The 17,743-nt window shown below is 36.8% G+C and overlaps 2 long non-coding RNA genes across 2 annotated transcripts in view; one reads left to right on the forward strand and one right to left on the reverse strand.

The window, feature by feature from the left end:
* Window positions 1-11,731, forward strand: part of LOC138372380 (uncharacterized) — a 58,401-nt gene extending 46,670 nt beyond the window's left edge. Inside the window, exon 2 of the long non-coding RNA XR_011230812.1 lies at window positions 11,670-11,731. This is a non-coding gene — a long non-coding RNA (uncharacterized lncRNA). The remainder of the gene's footprint in view (window positions 1-11,669) is intronic.
* On the reverse strand, window positions 4,905-16,947 carry LOC123749308 (uncharacterized). The gene is made up of 2 exons (XR_011230811.1): window positions 12,527-16,947; window positions 4,905-12,457 (listed from the first exon to the last, which is right to left on the reverse strand). It is a non-coding gene; the product is annotated as an uncharacterized lncRNA (long non-coding RNA).
* Window positions 16,948-17,743: the final 796 nt, after the last annotated feature.

The following is a 17,743-nucleotide window of genomic DNA, read 5'->3' on the forward strand; positions in this document are numbered from 1 at the left end:
CACCGAGGTCCTTTCAGTATCATTGTAACTATATAGCTAGCCAGAGCTTGTCGACAAGGGACGTCGACTTGGTAGCGTGTCCGAGCGGTGTTATACTCAAATTCTGTCAGTTGAAATGTAACCAATCACAGGCAAGTAGGCCTCTGACGTCATGCCAGACAGAGGAGCATCAAGCATGCTCCCAGCAGCCTCAGTTATCCTCACAGACCCAGAGTAGGTGGACCTCGGCTGGCCAGTTATACACCTGTTTGCCTCACTCAATAAATATATACAGAAGCGACTACTGTGTCTACATTCAACCCGAACAAGGCAAACGAATATATTCACAGTAGTCATCTCTGTCACTAATAACACTGTTGCAGATAAATGTATCTCGGTAATATATAGCTGTGCCACCACCTTTTTTATTAGGCCTACAGTTATGAATGGCTTTATAACCAGCTAAGTTGTAGAGTTGGATATAGTCTTTATTTAGCCAAGTTTCTGTTAAAATAATGAACGATAGGTTAGTACCTAGTGCTGTGAGTAGTGCATTTAAATCGTCAAAATGTTTACCAAGTGATCTAACATTTTGGTTATAAACTGATAGATAGGTGCTATTTTGGAGTTTGTTTTTAGCCTGGTGTGCTGTGAAATACTTACAATAATGATGATCAATGTGCTGGTTGGTATAGATATGAGACAGAAGATTTTGATCAGGATCAATATCAGTGTGCATAGAGATGCAGAGGGATCACGATACAAGATACACGATAAAGCAAAACACAAGAATGAGAGCAGATACAATAAAATAGAAAAATAGAATAAAATAGAATGTGAAATGACCTTCCCAATCATGTCAAAGATTGTACCTCTCAACCAGTTTAAGATGAAAACTAAGTACTACCTAATTAACTCCATATAACCTATCATACTTCTAAATGTCAACCCATGTCTTACTATTTAACAAAAATGCTGTTTGTTGACAACTTGTATATTGGCTATTTTCTACCATGTTCCCCCCTTTTTTTTTATCTCTTATTATTTTTTTTCTTTCAAGGCAATTTATACTTTAAGCTCAATTGCTATTAAGTTTTAGTCTAAGTGGTTTTTTCCCCACCTCACCTTGCCCGAAACACTATGCGTACTAGTGGCTTTAGGTATTGTATGTACTACCTCTGTCTTTTATATCAAACAGAATGTTTGTAAAGTTACCCTGCAACTATGTATTTACTTTTCCTAAATAAATTATTATTAATATTATTATTATTATTAATTATAGACCAATATCAATTCTGCTTATTTTGTCTAAAATATTTTAAAGAATTAATCTACAAGCAGCCTTACTCCTGTTTAGCAAAACAAAATATACTTAGTTCTTGCCATAATGGCTTCAGGCCCCAAAAAGGACCACTCATGCACTGATTAGTATGATTAACTTGATATATGCACCTCTTGAAAAAATGAGTACCCTGGTCATTTATCTGTTGACATACATATGACTTTTTCAGATTCAGATTCAGATGTTTATTCAGGTAAGGTATATACATACAAGTGATGTTACATTAATGGATTGATGTATAGATAGAGCTAGTACATACAATGCCTAAAGCCACTATTACGCAATGCGTTTCGGGCAAGAAAAACATTAATATCTAGAACTTAATACTAATTGAGCATAAAGAATAAGAGGTGTTGAGAACAAATACAAAAAAATTTAAAAAAAAAAGGGGAACATGACTGAAAAAGCAGCACAAATACAATAGGTTGACAAACAGTGTTGATTAAAAAAAAAAGAAAATAACAGATATGGGTTGACAATAGAGGAGTGAGGTAGATTACAGGGAATTTATTAGGTAGTGTTTAGTTTTTATCTTAAACTGGTTGAGAGAGGTACAGTCTTTAACATGGTTGGGAAGGTCATTCCACATTCTGGGCCCCTTGATTTGCAGAGCATTTCTAGTTTGATTAAGACGTACTCTAGGAATATCAAAACTGTATTTATTTCTGGTGTGGTGCTCATGGGTTCTGTTACAACCTTCTATGAAGCTTTTAAGATCAGGATTGGCATTATAGTTTAGCGTTTTATATATGTATAATACACATGAGAGAATGTGCAGTGACTTAATATCCAACATATTAAGAGATTTGAGTAGGGGTATCGAGTGATGTCTGGGGCCAGAGTTGGATATTGTTCTAATAGCGGCTTTGTGTTGGGTAATTAGAGGACGCAAGTGATTTTGGGTAGTAGAACCCCAAGCACAAATACCATAGTTGAGATAAGGATAGATAAGAGAGTAATAGAGAGTCACCAGGGCAGGGCGTGGTACATAATATCTGATCTTAGAAAGAATGCCCACAGTTTTTGCAACTTTTTTTGATATATTTAGAATGTGTCCCTGGAAATTCAGCTTGTGGTCAATGAGAATGCCAAGGAATTTGCCATCTAATTTGTTACAAATTTGGGTATTGTTTATTTTGAGATTTATAAGACTAGAGGATTTATTGCCAAACAGAATATAGAAGGTTTTGTCAATGTTAAGGGTGAGTTTGTTGGCAGTTAGCCAAAGATGGACTTTATTTAGCTCAGTATTTACTGTGGCATTTAGAGCAAGAGGGTCAGGACTGGAGTAAATGAAGGTTGTGTCGTCAGCAAATAGAATTGGTTTGAGGTGTTGGGAGGCATTTGGAAGGTCATTTTTGACACTGTTAACACATTAACCTTCTTAAATTACAACATTACGAAGTAAGAGGTCACTCCCTCCAATACCTACAATCTTACCTCAGTGACAGGCTTCAGTATGTGTCTGTGAATGATTCTAATTCTCCCCACTCTACCCATTAACACTGGTGTTCCACCGGGCAGTATTCTTCCTCTCTCATCTCTCCCTCCCTTTCCAGCCTGTTGCCAACGTGAGGGGGCTTGGTTGGCGGATGCTAAAGTGCGATGCTCCATGGGACAGTGTCCTCTGTCCTTTTGAAGCCTTTTGCTCCTGCTGCCATCTTCACTAATTGTGCTGAATGCTTTTATTAAGTTTCATTTTTTCTTCCCAATTCTCATTTTTAATTGGTATTTCCCAGCGACTTTTTGCTATTCTTAATTATTCTTTCATATGTCTTCTTCTGTTTTGACACCGGGTGTTTGGGGAGGCACACTCTCTCACCCGTAAAAATGTGGTACTCGGCATTGTCAAGCGAGGGGACACTTTTATTGTCAATCATTTCGTTTGTTGCTGAGCCCAATCTTGACGGACTGATGGTTCTTAAGGTGGCAGTTGTAGAGCGTATATCCACGATGCACCCCTAGGGGCATGTCTTGTCGGGTGTCCTATCCTCTAATTGTGGCTCCATGGTGAGTATGGGCGCTTGTTCATTGATGAAATGTTTACCTGTTCATTTACATGGTTATATCTGATCCTCTTTTTAACTTCAAAGATGTGGGGTGGGAGACCAGGCCCCCGAGATGGACAGTAATGGAAACCCGGGCTCTGTAGCCCCTGCTTCATTGGTCCTAGACCAAGCAGCTCCTGACTCCCTGCTTGATGGGGTTCTGTGAGTTCTTCTACTTTCCAAGCTCTGCCCGAAGCCAGGCTTGACTTGACAAAAAATTCTAATGTCTCCATGGCTCATTTGGGCATTCTATTTCCACCTGTGTCCTCTGGTGCATGTGCAGCTTGAGTTAAATAGCCTGTCTTTATCTACCATATCAATTCCCTTGAGAATGTTGTATGTGGTAATCATGTCCCCTTTAACTCTTGTGTCTTCCAGCGATGTGAGGTTTAAATCCCGTAGTCTCTGTCAGGCAGTCAAGAAGGATAAGAGGACTGGACCCAGGATAACAGCCTCATTAGACATTAAGATGAAAGTCTGGCCATCACCACACACTCAGACTTTGACAAAGCACTCAGGAGAGTGCGAAAGACTTGGTGTAAATTCCTTACATAAATTTCCCATATACACAAGTGTGAGATTTTTATCCTAAATAATTTTGTCTTCCCTCAATAGTCTTTAACTGTTCTGGTCTTTCATTAAAAGACCAGAAGAGGGGTACCACTCGGTACCCCTACTCAAATCTCTGAATATGTTAGATATAAAGTCACTGCACATTCTCTCATGTGTATTATACATATATAAAATGCTGAACTGTAATGCCAAGCCTGACCTCAAAAGCTTCATTGAAGGTTGTAATAGAGCCCATGAGCACCACACCAGAAATAAATTCAGTTTTGATATTCCTAGAGTACGACTTAATCAAACTAGAAATGCTCTACAAATCAAAGGACCCAGAATGTGGAATAACCTTCCCAATCATGTTAAAGACTGTACCTCTCCCAACCAGTTTAAGATAAAAACGAAGCACTACCTAATAAATTCCCTGTAACCTACCTTACCCCTCTATTGTCAACCCATGTCTGTTTTCTTAAACAATGCTGTTTGTCGACCTAATTGTATTTGTGCTGCTTTTTCAGCCATGTTTCCCCCTTTTTTATCTTTATTTTTATATGTTCTCAACACATTTTATTCTTTATACTCAATTAATATTAAGTTTTTAGTAATTAATGTTTTTCCTGCCAGAAACGCTTTGCGTAATAGTGGCTTTAGGCATTGTATGTACTAGCTCCATCTATAAATCGATCAATTTATGTTAAATCTTTTGTATGTATGTACCTTACCTGAATAAACATTTTATTTATAAGGGATTTAGCCATATGTAATAATGATGCTCATTTATAATTAATTTCAGCATTTCATTTCCTGGGAATGTATGCTCTTATTTAATGCTAAATATTTCATAAGCTTTTTATTCTTGTGCTGACTTTTCTGCTGAAGTATAATATATACATTTCTGTTATAAACAAAAATAGGAATCATATGAATATTTGTAAATATAAACATTACATCAAGGATCACACAAATAATACAACTTTTACTATAAAATATAATAATACTTTATTTACAAGAAAGTGTTCAGCTATCCCCCTTATAAAGAAGACAAGCTTACATAGAGTAAGGTGAAGCAGTAGTGACGCTAAAACTTAACACTAACAAGGCACTATTTCCCGTAGTGGATGAGACTTTGAAAACTCGGTGAAAAGTATACGAGTTGGTGGCAAGAAGTCCGTCATGTATAGCAAATGGAAGAATGATTAAAGGCAAAATAATGTTTGTGTAATTACCTAAGTGTAGTTACCGGATGAGAGCTACGCTCGTGGTGTCCCGTCTTCCCAGTACTCTTTGTCGTATAACGCTTTTTTACAGTTTTGGCCTCCACTACTCTCTCATCTAACTTGTTCCAACCGTCTACCACTCTGTTTGCAATAGAAGACTTTCTAATATATATTTTTTTAGTACCTTTGTTTCCTTAGCTTGCATCTGTGTCCCCTTATTATTTAAGTTGCTGGTTTCAGGAATTCCTCTTTGTCAGTTTTGTCAATTCCTGTTATTATTTTGTAAGTGGTGATCATATAACCACTTTTTCTTCTAATTTCCCACTTTGGCATATTTAACACAGCTATCCTCTCTTTGTAGCTCTTGTTTTTCAGTTCTGGAAGCCATTTTGTAGCATGTCTTAGTGCCTTTTCCAGTTTATTGATGTGCTTCTTGAGGTATGAGCACCATACAACTACTACATATTTTAATTTTGGCCTCACAAGAAGTCATGAACTCACCATTTAAATTCATGGTGAAATACATGAATTATTTAGTATTTCACCATCAATGTAATTAAAATCGAGTCTAAAGTTGGAAAGCGACGCATATGCATCTCCCACATTGTTATTAATGTGTTTCTCTTGTGTGTGTGTGTGTCTGTGTGTGTGTGTATGTATGTAATTACCTAAGTGTAGTTACAGGATGAGAGCTATGCTCGTGGTATCCTGTCTTCCCAGTACTCTTTGTCGTATAACGCTAAGTGTGAAAATAAATATATCTTATAAATAAAATACTGTATAAATTTTCAATTGGTTTCTGCAAGTTAATCACATTATGAATGGCATTCCAAAACTTTCATCTAAAATATTGTAATTTTGAGGACACTGATAATATCCAAGATTTAGTTAGGTATCCTAAAACAATTATTGTCATCGTTAGTGATATGAGTATGGATTTATGATATAGTATGAGCAGGTAAATATTGTAGTTACGTATAAAAGGTTATTACTATGGTTGACTGATGCTTCGCAATGGTTGTCTGGAGTACATACTTGCAAGTATTTGTTAGTGAAATACTGCACATTTACATATACATATGTGCATATGCTTACCTATCAGAGCTAGCCTATTAGTGACTACAGAGCAGTGAGATTTAGCTCTTCATGTCCTGCCTTCTAGCTGATTATATTTGGTATACTAATTAGAGTATCTTTCTCTTAACATTAGTGTTTTCAAATTATTTTTATTTATTGTGGATGGAATTGACTTCAGCAACCTCTTCAATGCATTCCACTTGTCAACCGTTCATATAGGGAACAAAAACTTCATTACAACTCTTTGACTCAATTGTAAGTTCGTTTCCACTGATGTCCCCTTATCCTGCTTCTTTTTCGTTAAAATAGGTTTTCTTTAACCACCTTATCTCTTTCCCTAAAGATCTTGTACGTAGTTATCTGTGTATGTGTAATTATAATTTCCTAAGTAATTACCTAAGGGTAGTTACTGAATGAGAGCTACGCTCGTGGTGTCCCGTCTTCCCAGCACTCTTTGTCATATAACGCTTTGAAACTACAATGTGTGTGTGTTTATGTGTATGTGTGTGTGTTATTACTTAAGTGCAGGTATAGGATGAGAGCTATGCTCACCTTCTCCTGCCTTTCCTATGATCTTTGTCATACGACACATTGAAATTACTACTGTAATGCTTTTGGCATCCACCACCTTCTCACTAAGCTCATCCAGCCTTCTACAACTCTATTGGCAAAAGACAGTGTGTGTAGGTGTATGAGAAAGTGTTTCTGATTAACACCAGGAGAAAATACACATATGAAAGATGAAAACTAAATCATCTTAAAAAATAATCTCATATCAATATCGCATTTTATCCTAAAATTGCAATACTGCATAGTGTTCAATCAAAATAAAACGAGGTACTAATTCGTTTTGATGGGGGACAAGAAGCTTGTGTATATATATACACACTTTAGGCTTGTATTCAGGTCCTTTCTCCCCCCCCCCCCAGGTTGAACTACTGATCCCTTCCCAGGATGCAACCCCCATAACAAGCTGCCTGACTCCCTGATACCTACTTACTGCTAGGTGAACACAGGCATTAGGTGAAATGAAATGTGCCCAGCCATTTCTCTCACTGCCCGGGAGTCGAACCCGGGATCCCCCGATTGTGAGTCAACCCCGAAGCCAACTGAGCTATGAGATGGGGAACATAGATTTAAATACACTAATGATGTATGTAGGCAATGTAGACTCACATCCATTAATGATGTATGGAAAAACATAGACTCAAACATACTAATGATATATGGAAAAACATAAGACTCAAACAGGACTAAAACAAATAAATGACAGTAAATCTGAAATGAGATACACTAAATTAAATCATACAGTATACAGTACTGAGTCAAATTCAATGGCGAAACAAAGTGTATTTTGCTTTAAACATTTTATACACCATATAAAATACTAATGACTACAAGCTAGTGGATTCATCCTTCAATAAGCGCAAGAGTATTAGCCGGACGAATACCACATCTGGTATTTGGACACAAGATAATATCCATAATGATATCAACGCAGACCCTGTCATGACGATATCATTGCCACATAACTCGCGTCAAGTCTCATCCCTAAAACTCATTGACTTAATTCAACAAGTCCTTAAACATACAAAATTAAAAAAAACGTGGAATAGCACGCATACAATTCCAAAAGATAAAATATTATCAAACTTAAAAGGATAGAATCACATAGTAAATAGTACCTGGAAAAACAGCCTAAAGTAATTTTATATTTTAAAATTAAGTTCATGAAAAAAAAAAAAAATATTTTAAATTGATCATGGAAATTTTCAATTAAAATCATTTTAGAAACACAAAAGGAACTGGATTGGGTGTTGAAATAGTGAGAAGGAGACTTATACACTAAGACAGCTTCAGAATACAGATTCGTCAGTATAGAGATAACTACATACAGAAGTTATTACAGATTCATTAACTGTATTCATGATAAGTACTACAAGAAAATCACAAGATGTTTTGCCTAAAAATTTGGAAATTAAAATCACTTAATATAATTTAAACCCATAACCTGTGTTATGGATCAGTTAGCAAATCATGGGCACAAAAGACACGCAATTGATAGACAAAATCTTACACAGTAGTTTGATACATTTACTATGAGATTCCTTTAGTCTCAATCTCATTACAGTAACTCAAATTTTAACAGAGAAATGCTGTTAAATAATTACAATTAAGAGTTCTACTACAATAGGATATTTGCTCTTGGCTATTTTTTTTCACGTCAATTTCAGATTTTAATTTCCTAACGTATTAACATATGCAGCAAATAACTATTCTCTATGAACAGGTCAAAACTATATTACTTTCTCTCAAATTTGTGCGTAAATTATATACTGTTAAATATTGATAATTTGGAGGATTGCTGAGTCTTCAAATGCAGTACAGTACAGTATATTCAGCCAGCTGTCAACCCTGTCATACAGTATATTCAGACAGCTGTCAACCCTGTCATGCAGTATATTCAGACAGCTGTCACCTCTGTCATGCAGTATATTCAACCAGCTGTCACCCCTACATTACAGTATATTCACCCAGCTGTCACCCCTGTCATGCAGTATATTCAACCAGCTGTCACCCCTGTCATGCAGTATATTCAACCAGCTGTCACACAGTATATTTAACCAGCTGTCACCCCTGTCATGCAGTATATTCAGACAGCTGTCACCCCTGTCATGTAGTATATGTTCAGCCAGCTGTCACCCCTGTCATGCAGTATATTCAGACAGCTGTCACCCCTGTCATGCAGTATATTCAGACAGCTGTCACCCCTGTCATGCAGTATATTCAGACAGCTGTCACCCCTGTCATACAGTATATTGCCAGCTGTCACCCCTACAGTAGTCTATTCTCAGCCCGATGACACATCTGCTTGTATATCCACACTGCATAAAAAAAATAATTTAATACTTATATTTGTTTACTACAGATTGGTAAATATTACCTTTATACAACCATAGCATACAGCTGATACACCTACATCACTGATTAGCACAGTGAATTATTTTAGTTTACACTGCTCACAGCATATACACTGTAATTCAGTTTGCTAATATGAGAATACACAAAGCTGTACCACATGTACCAAACTTCAGCCCTGTAAGAAGCACCTTATAAAATATTACAACTACTCACATAGTTCCATTTTCTTATTGTATTTGTATTCTCATTACTTCCATTTGGCATATATATATATATATAATTTATAGTTATGGACAATTCTCGCTTTTTACAGCACGCGCTCTTCTGTTTTCATTATGGCTGCCATGCTTTGTATTTAGTGTCTCAGTTGAACACTTTTGTTATTTCAGAATAACAGAATTATTGTTATTTCAGAATAACAGAATTATTGTTATTTCAGAATAACAGAATTATTGTTATTTCAGAATAACAGAATTATTGTTATTTCAGATTTATTTTTTTGCTTAAACTTGTATTGAAGCAGCATTTCCAAAGCCACAGTTGTAAGTGAAAAAACCCTGACCTATGCAGGCCTTGTATACAGCCTTACCTTGCTTAACAACTGTGGTACTATGATGCTACTTAAAAATAATGGTAATATGACACAATCTATATTTTTTATCTCCCCCTGTTTTGAAGTAAGGTTATTTTCTATTAGGAATTTTCAGCTAGCGTCTATTTAGGATTAGAACTGCTCAGTTTTGGGGGGTATTTTTGTATCGTGCATTTACCTAATTTACCCAAGGGCCACTAACCCTAGTGACCTCAATGAGGACAGGAAGCCAGTGGCTTGTCGAAGGTCCCACCCAAATTTGCCTTGATGATCCTTTCCCGTTATAATGTAAAACTCGAGACAGTTTTGGCCGTTACAGCTTCCATATGGTGTGTCTATGTGAGTGGCTGCTTAAGAACGAGTTGTGAACACTTTTTATAACCAAATATTTTATATTTTTTGTGTCTGGTAAAGCAGAGGTGCGCTTAATGACATATAACAGATATATAACTGCAAGGATATCAAGAGGTAAAGAGATGTATTCATCCAGTCGGCCATGTGAAGGTCACGGCACCTTTAAGCAAAGTCTAAACATCTGATGACAGCAATACCTGCCTTTTGGTGCTGTTTCCCATTTTTAATACAAATAAGGTTTAAGGATGGATGATGTGATATAAAGTACAATGCGGTAAGGCTGATTCACGCATATATATATACTGCAGCGTAAAGATGTGTGGATAATCATCACTTACATATGAAAAGCTCTTATGTTGCCAGTATCGTAATCACCAAAAAAGTTCATGATGAAGGAAGTAAGTTTTGCTAGGTAAAGAAACCCTATAAATGGACTTTTATATCCATTTTATATCACTGCTCCTTAATCTTAAATAGGAATCTGATATTTTCCTAACAATTGACAGAATACAGAAATACTGAAATACATATGGCTTCTGCACATTACAGCAGTACAATAGCCTCTAAGGGAAAAATGTGTTATGCAATATATGTAAACGATTCAAAAATGCAATATCTTTCCTGCATTCAAAATTCAAGCAATTCTCCATATTCTACAAATTCACAATATTTGCTTAGTAATATGTGATGAGCTTTTGAGCCACCACAATGTCTTAATTCAAGAATTAATTACTTAATTCTTAATTATACATTAAAGTAAAGTCCTAATATCACAGAAATTGATCAAATTCTGTTTTTAAAATCCAGTGAACATAGCATGAACAAACATTATGTAGTTTTGGAGGTGCTGTATATAAATTATGTGTAAAGGCTAAACATGTAACCTCACTACATAAATAATAAAGGGAATTTTACAAACTGCATTTTATCCATATATCACAAAACAAAATTATGGTAGTTGCATTAGCTGTCTTATTCAATCTAGAAAAATGTATCTCGATACGCCAAATTTAGGCTTTTCAATTACAGAAAAAAATGAGGATACAAATGACATTTAAAAATGGTTAAAGCTCCTAATATATATATTATGTGGGTCAGAAATACTCTTGTGATTCAATTTCCATTCCAATTTTGCATCTAATACTGAAAGAACTCACAACTCTCTCTCCTTCTCATAAATTAATTTAAATGAGGCAGAATACACCTCTGCTCACACCCATTAGACATTACAGCACAACTTGTATGCACCTAACAGTGACAAATTCACAGCAGCATCCATTATATAAATGGATATGATAGCCATGTTGAATCTAATCATTCATTTTGGTTTCACCGCAGAGCAACATAGATTTGGCAACACAACAAAACACAGAGCACCGGTGGGCTTCTAGTGGCCCTGGTGGTGAAAATAACCAAAATGGCTCTGTGGAGAGGAGGAGGTTACGCGGAATCGGTTCTGTATGCAAGTCACAAAACCGTTTTATTTTCAGTTAAAAGACTCGCGATTACTATACATTAGGTAATACAAATTTGTATAAAAAATGATTTAATATCACTTCTGCTAACAGTAAATTAAGAGGACTTTCAACTCCAAACTAAAGACTCACCACCACCACTCTCTTCATCTCCACAAAAAATAGGCCTTAAAAAAAAAAAGAATAGAAAATAATGGGAACTAAATGCCCACTATTTAAACAGTGATCCTTAGTGATCACTGTCATTAGGCTACATTGTCTATACTTAACTATTTTTTTTCAGAATAATGAGCAAACTGGACACACATCTCTAACAAGTATAAATCAAGTCACATAATATTTGATGAACGATGGGTTGATGTGCCAATGTCAACAACAGCTCATGAAGAGCAACTAAACATCTTCTAACACATCTCTACCTCAGCCTTTGAGCGCTCAGTAAAGAAACAATGTTGTAAAATAAGGACCGGATATAGCAGCAGCCTTAAGAGTTAATTTCAAACCTATTTAAAGCCTTTTATAGGCATAATCCTTTGAGATGAATGTTATTATGTTTATGTGGAAAACAAAATTATAATATTATACTTTAATTCTAATGGAAGTTTAAGAATTCTAATGCAAGTTTAATATAAATATTTAGAAAAGCTTGAGACTTTAAGTCTGAGATGAATACTGAATGTAATGGACTGGATTTAATTATTTGTTAATTTCTTGAAAGATTTATCACATAATTAAACATATAGTGCCTATTTTTCCTAGAATTTTCTGGCAAGGACACTAGATGGCACAATGAATGATGAGTACATTGCTTATTCATCATTATTAGATGGTTAAAGATGTGTTGGGTCTGGCTAGTAACTAGATGGATGACTGCAGACAGTATCCCTGACCTGCTGCATGGGTAACAGCTTCTCCTCCATATCAACCTGCTGCATGGGTAACAGTTTCTCCATATTGACCTGCTGCATGGGTAACAGCTTCTCCTCCATATCAACCTGTTGCATGGGTAACAGCTTCTCCATATTGACCTGCTGCATGGGGTAACAGCTTCTCCTCCATATCGACCTGCTGCATGGGTAACAGCTTCTCCATATTGACCTGCTGCATGGGTAACAGCTTCTCCTCCATATCAACCTGCTGCATGGATAACAGCTTCTCCATATTGACCTGCTGCATGGGTAACAGCTTCTCCTCCACATCAACCTACCCAGGCTTTGTGCCCTGGAGAGGCCACTCCAGACCGACAACCAGAGCCCAACTCCATAGTTTCCTGAGACAGATAGAGGCCTAATACTAAGGAAAGGGTCTCACAGTCTCCACTTTCTAATACCTTTCACTCATAACCAGTCTAATAAATATTTTGACAATATGCTGTCACTACAAAAGCACAAATAACCTTGATATTTTGAGTTCAATAAGTTGCACATTTTGATATTATAGCCAAAACCATTTGAATAACATTACACTGTGAAAACAGAGCATTCGTATCTGGATTTACAAATAAAATGAGATACAGTATAGATCTGATTTGAATGCAAAGCAAAAATTCTGAATACAACACATTTCTGAGTAAAATACAGAAGGCTCAAACATCTAAAACATTACACCTTGACAACACCCTCAGACATGATCACTCCAGCTGAGTAATGCAACATCCTTTCTCTTCGTCTTCTTACTGATATATCACAATAATAGTGAACAAATCCACAAGGGCCATGACGAGGATACGAACCTGCGTCCGGGAGCATCCCAGACACTGCCTTAATCGACTGAGCTACGTCAGGGTAAAAGGGGTTGAAACCGAAGTTCTACTGAACTTACTGGATCCCGTAGCCTCTCCGAGGCACAAACTTGGATTTGTTCAATTGATGCATCACGTTAGTGTGATCTCTGTGTGTAGTCACAATAATAGTGTTTTCATTAAATATTTTCCAGTCAATGCATTGAGTAGAGATTAAACACACATATACCAGGGTGATATTACAGTGAACACTTTAGTTGATGATATTGCACTGACTGTTCACCAGGTCATCCACATAAGATATCCTCCAGCCACTAATCATGTATCCTCGTGATGGGTTTATGAAGAATACATCCTGAACTCTTTCTTATAATACAAGAGACAGAACTTATTCCTGTTGTTCCATATATGACAGTGATAATATTACAAGACACTACACTGACAAATATAATACTACCTTTAATATCAAGTTCACAAAGTCTGGTTGTACCAGAGAACAGTACTGCCTTTCTTATGCAGCATCTCGTGACTGATGTCGTCAACTCCTTGGAATCTTCAGATAACCCACAACATATACACAAACACAAACTACCTCACACCCTCAAACACAAACTGGTTCTTGGAATCTTCAGATAACCCACAACATATACACAAACACAAACTACCTCACACCCTCAAACACAAACTGGTTCGATTCAGATCTTTTCTCAAATGATTACCTGTATAAACTAATTATAAACAGAGAACCAAGACAAGGCTTTAATACAACAGCTCACCAGATGTGTATGTAGGTGTATAGGAGGCCTGGTCGAGGACCGGGCCGCGGGGGACACTAAGCCCCGAAATCAACGCAAGGTAACTGCAAGATAAGTGTGAAGTAGAGTTATTATTTGTGATTTATTCAACCTACTTGGAGTTCTGAAATGACCTTGACATCAGTCAAGAGGTAACATACATACAAAGGTAAGTCCTCCCTGGGAAAATACTGTATAACCAAAAACGGCAACTCAAAGAAATGCATGCAAGTAAATTCGGTTAAACTTGCATTTCTTAAACTTGCGTTTCTTAAACTTGCATTTCTTAAACTTGCCTTTCCTCGAGCTTTCGAGCTGATCAAATTACCAAAGTGCAAACACATGAGCAAATTAAAAATAAATTCAAATCACAGATAATAGTGGTTTCTAGTCTTTATGAGAAAGAATTTTTAACATTATAATGGCAATCAACACAAATAATACATAAATAAAATATAAAAGCCAATGCAAAATGCTAAAATAGACTTTTCTTCTCATACCTATATCATGTAACATCATTTTTTTGTTTAGAGCAGAGCATCAAGAGTGAAATCTCTTGATTGAAGTCGAAAAGAGTGAAATCGCTTGACTGAAATTGAAGATTGAAATCTCTTGATTGCTCTACATAGCAAATGAACAACTAACAGTTTATAACAAACAAGACTTAATTATGGAGCTCACTATTTTAATTTTATTCAGAAAAGTATATAAAGCAGTTACCATTTACCACTGTATTTACCAGTTACCATTGTTTCTCGGACGTAGGTTCGAATCCTCGTCACGGCCCTTGTGGATTTGTTCAGTTACCATTGTATTTACCAGTTACCATTGCATGGAGAAGTACAGAAGTTTGATACCATTATCACCAATTTTACCCATTATGAAGAGAAATATGTCAAGGCACAACTCCATTAGTAGAGATAAGCACATAGTACATGCCTCATTACTTGTTGTAGATTCTAATTTGATCTCTCAAGATTGTGGAGGATTGGGCACTTAGGAATTTGGATAAATCTGCCATTTAAATACTGATCAGCTCCTTACGGGCCTGACAGCTGAGTGGACAGCACTCGGGATTCGTAGTCCTGAGGTTCTGGGTTCGATCCCCAGTGGAGGTGGAAAGAAATGGGCTGCAAAGTTACTTTCAGCCTGATGCCCCTGTTCACCTAGCAGTCAATAGATACCTATACAAGAGTTTACATTCTTGTAAAGCCACTATTACGCGTAGCGTTTCGGGCAAGGTCCTTAACCCTAATTTCCCCAGGAATACGACCCCGCCGAATCGTTTAACAACCAGGTACCCATTCACTGCTGGGTGAACAGAGGCTACAGTTAAGGATTGGCGCCCGGTCAATCCTTCCCGTCCAGGACCTGGGAGTTAGCCAGCTGCTACGGGCTGCTGCTTCCTGGGAATGTGTAACAAAAAGGAGGCCTGGTCGAGGACCGGGCCGCGGGGACGCTGAGCCCCAAAATCCTCTCAAGATAACCACAAGATAACCTCAAGATAACACCAAGAAGACACTGATTATCCTACTTTGATGTCACTAAGCTTTGGCCAGCCTTAGCTTTGTGATCTAGCTTGCAGTACATATTTTCCACTTTAAGATTTGACTGACAGATAGGAATGACATTTTACATTGTTATTGTTATCATAAGGAAATAATGGGAACATATGTATCAGGTAAATATGAGGGGGGGGGCCTTCGACAAGCCACCGGCTTCCTGTCCTCACCGAGGTCACTATTGTTAGTGGCTCTCAGGTAAATCAGGTAAATTAGGTCAAAATATTTAGCACTATACAATGCCTCTAAATGAAAAATGCCGGATTAAATAACTAGCTTCCATAATGAGATTTTTCACGACAATTTGTATCTAAGGTCCCTTTTACAATGGAACAAAAATAATCATTATGAACAAAGATAGTTTTATCTTTTTTTGAGATTTCATCTTTAGCAATATTTTACTAGTCTTACTTGTTACTAAATAAACACAACTTTAAGTAAAAAGAAAATATTTGACCAATAATTTCATATTTAAATATTTATATATTGTATATTACACAGTTATGGCAAAAACTGTGTCCGTGAAACATGCGACGGAGGTAACTGGGGCAGCGCGGGTCTCCGTGCCCGCAACGCCTAGTTTCGGGCCAGTGCGTACCCATATCCGCAGCCGGTCTCCAAGGTAAGCTGCCTGTGGGTTCGCTAGATACCAAAAAAGAAAGATACAAGGCAAAAAAGTGCATTAAATAAAAGCTTGTATATTATAACTTGCAGCACAAATTATAATATGCTTGCATACAAAAGTTGCAAATATTAAGAGGAGAGAAGCAACTTCTAATAAAACCCGACAAAAACCTGATTAATTAAAAAGAACTTCAAATTAAATCTGAATAATTAAAAAAAGAATATGTAATATACCTGGAGTGGGGGCTCGGGGGTGGGGGGGGGGGGCTAGGAGGGAATACGAGCCTAACATGTACTGGATGTGTAAACTGGCTGCCCCCAGCACAATGGATTATACAATATTATTATTATAATCTGATTAATTAAAACGGTAAAAAGGAGTCTGATAATACATGGCATGTAAATGTGTGCTAAAGAAAAAAAAGATATATATATATATGTGTGTGTGTGTGTATGTGTGTGTGTGTGTGTGTGTGTGTGTGTGTGTGTGTGAAAATCATGGAAATTAACACGTGATTAAAAATGTGACAGTGTCAGACCACGGAGGAAGAATTGAAACAGTGGTCTGACTCTGTCATATATATATATATATATTAGTATATTTTGGTAGCAGTCTTTCCTGTAGACATATTTTATTAAATATGACCGAAAAAGTAAGATTAATAATTCTAACACGAATTTTCTCAATCTTTCGTACATTATGCTTCACTGTTGGAGGTAAATCAAAAATCACTTCTCCAAAATTCATTTTTATTTCTAGTCTGACGCGACACGGGCGCGTTTCGTAAAACTTATTACATTTTCAAAGACTTCACAAATACACAACTGATTAGAACTTGCATTTCCCTGATTTTATATCTACATTTGAGTGAGGTGGGAAGGGTGATGTGGCATTACATTTGAGTGAGGTGGGAAGGATGATGTGGCATTAGAGGATATTAATAGGGTATTAAAAGTATCAACACAAGACAGAACACGAAACAATGGATATTGAATAGAAGTGTTTGTAGAAAGCCTATTGGTCCATATTTCTTGATGCTTCTATATTGGAGCGGAGTCTTGAGGTGGGTAGAATATAGTTGTGCAATAATTGGCTGTTGATTGCTGGTGTTGACTTCTTGATGTGTAGTGCCTCGCAAACGTCAAGCCGCCTGCTATCGCTGTATCTATCGATGATTTCTGTGTTGTTTACTAGGATTTCTCTGGCGATGGTTTGGTTATGGGAAGAGATTATATGTTCCTTAATGGAGCCCTGTTGTTTATGCATCGTTAAACGCCTAGAAAGAGATGTTGTTGTCTTGCCTATATACTGGGTTTTTTGGAGCTTACAGTCCCCAAGTGGGCATTTGAAGGCATAGACGACGTTAGTCTCTTTTAAAGCGTTCTGTTTCGTGTCTGGAGAGTTTCTCATGAGTAGGCTGGCCGTTTTTCTGGTTTTATAGTAAATCGTCAGTT

Source organism: Procambarus clarkii, chromosome 38, assembly GCF_040958095.1.
Source record: "Procambarus clarkii isolate CNS0578487 chromosome 38, FALCON_Pclarkii_2.0, whole genome shotgun sequence".
Lineage (NCBI taxonomy): Eukaryota > Metazoa > Arthropoda > Malacostraca > Decapoda > Cambaridae > Procambarus > Procambarus clarkii.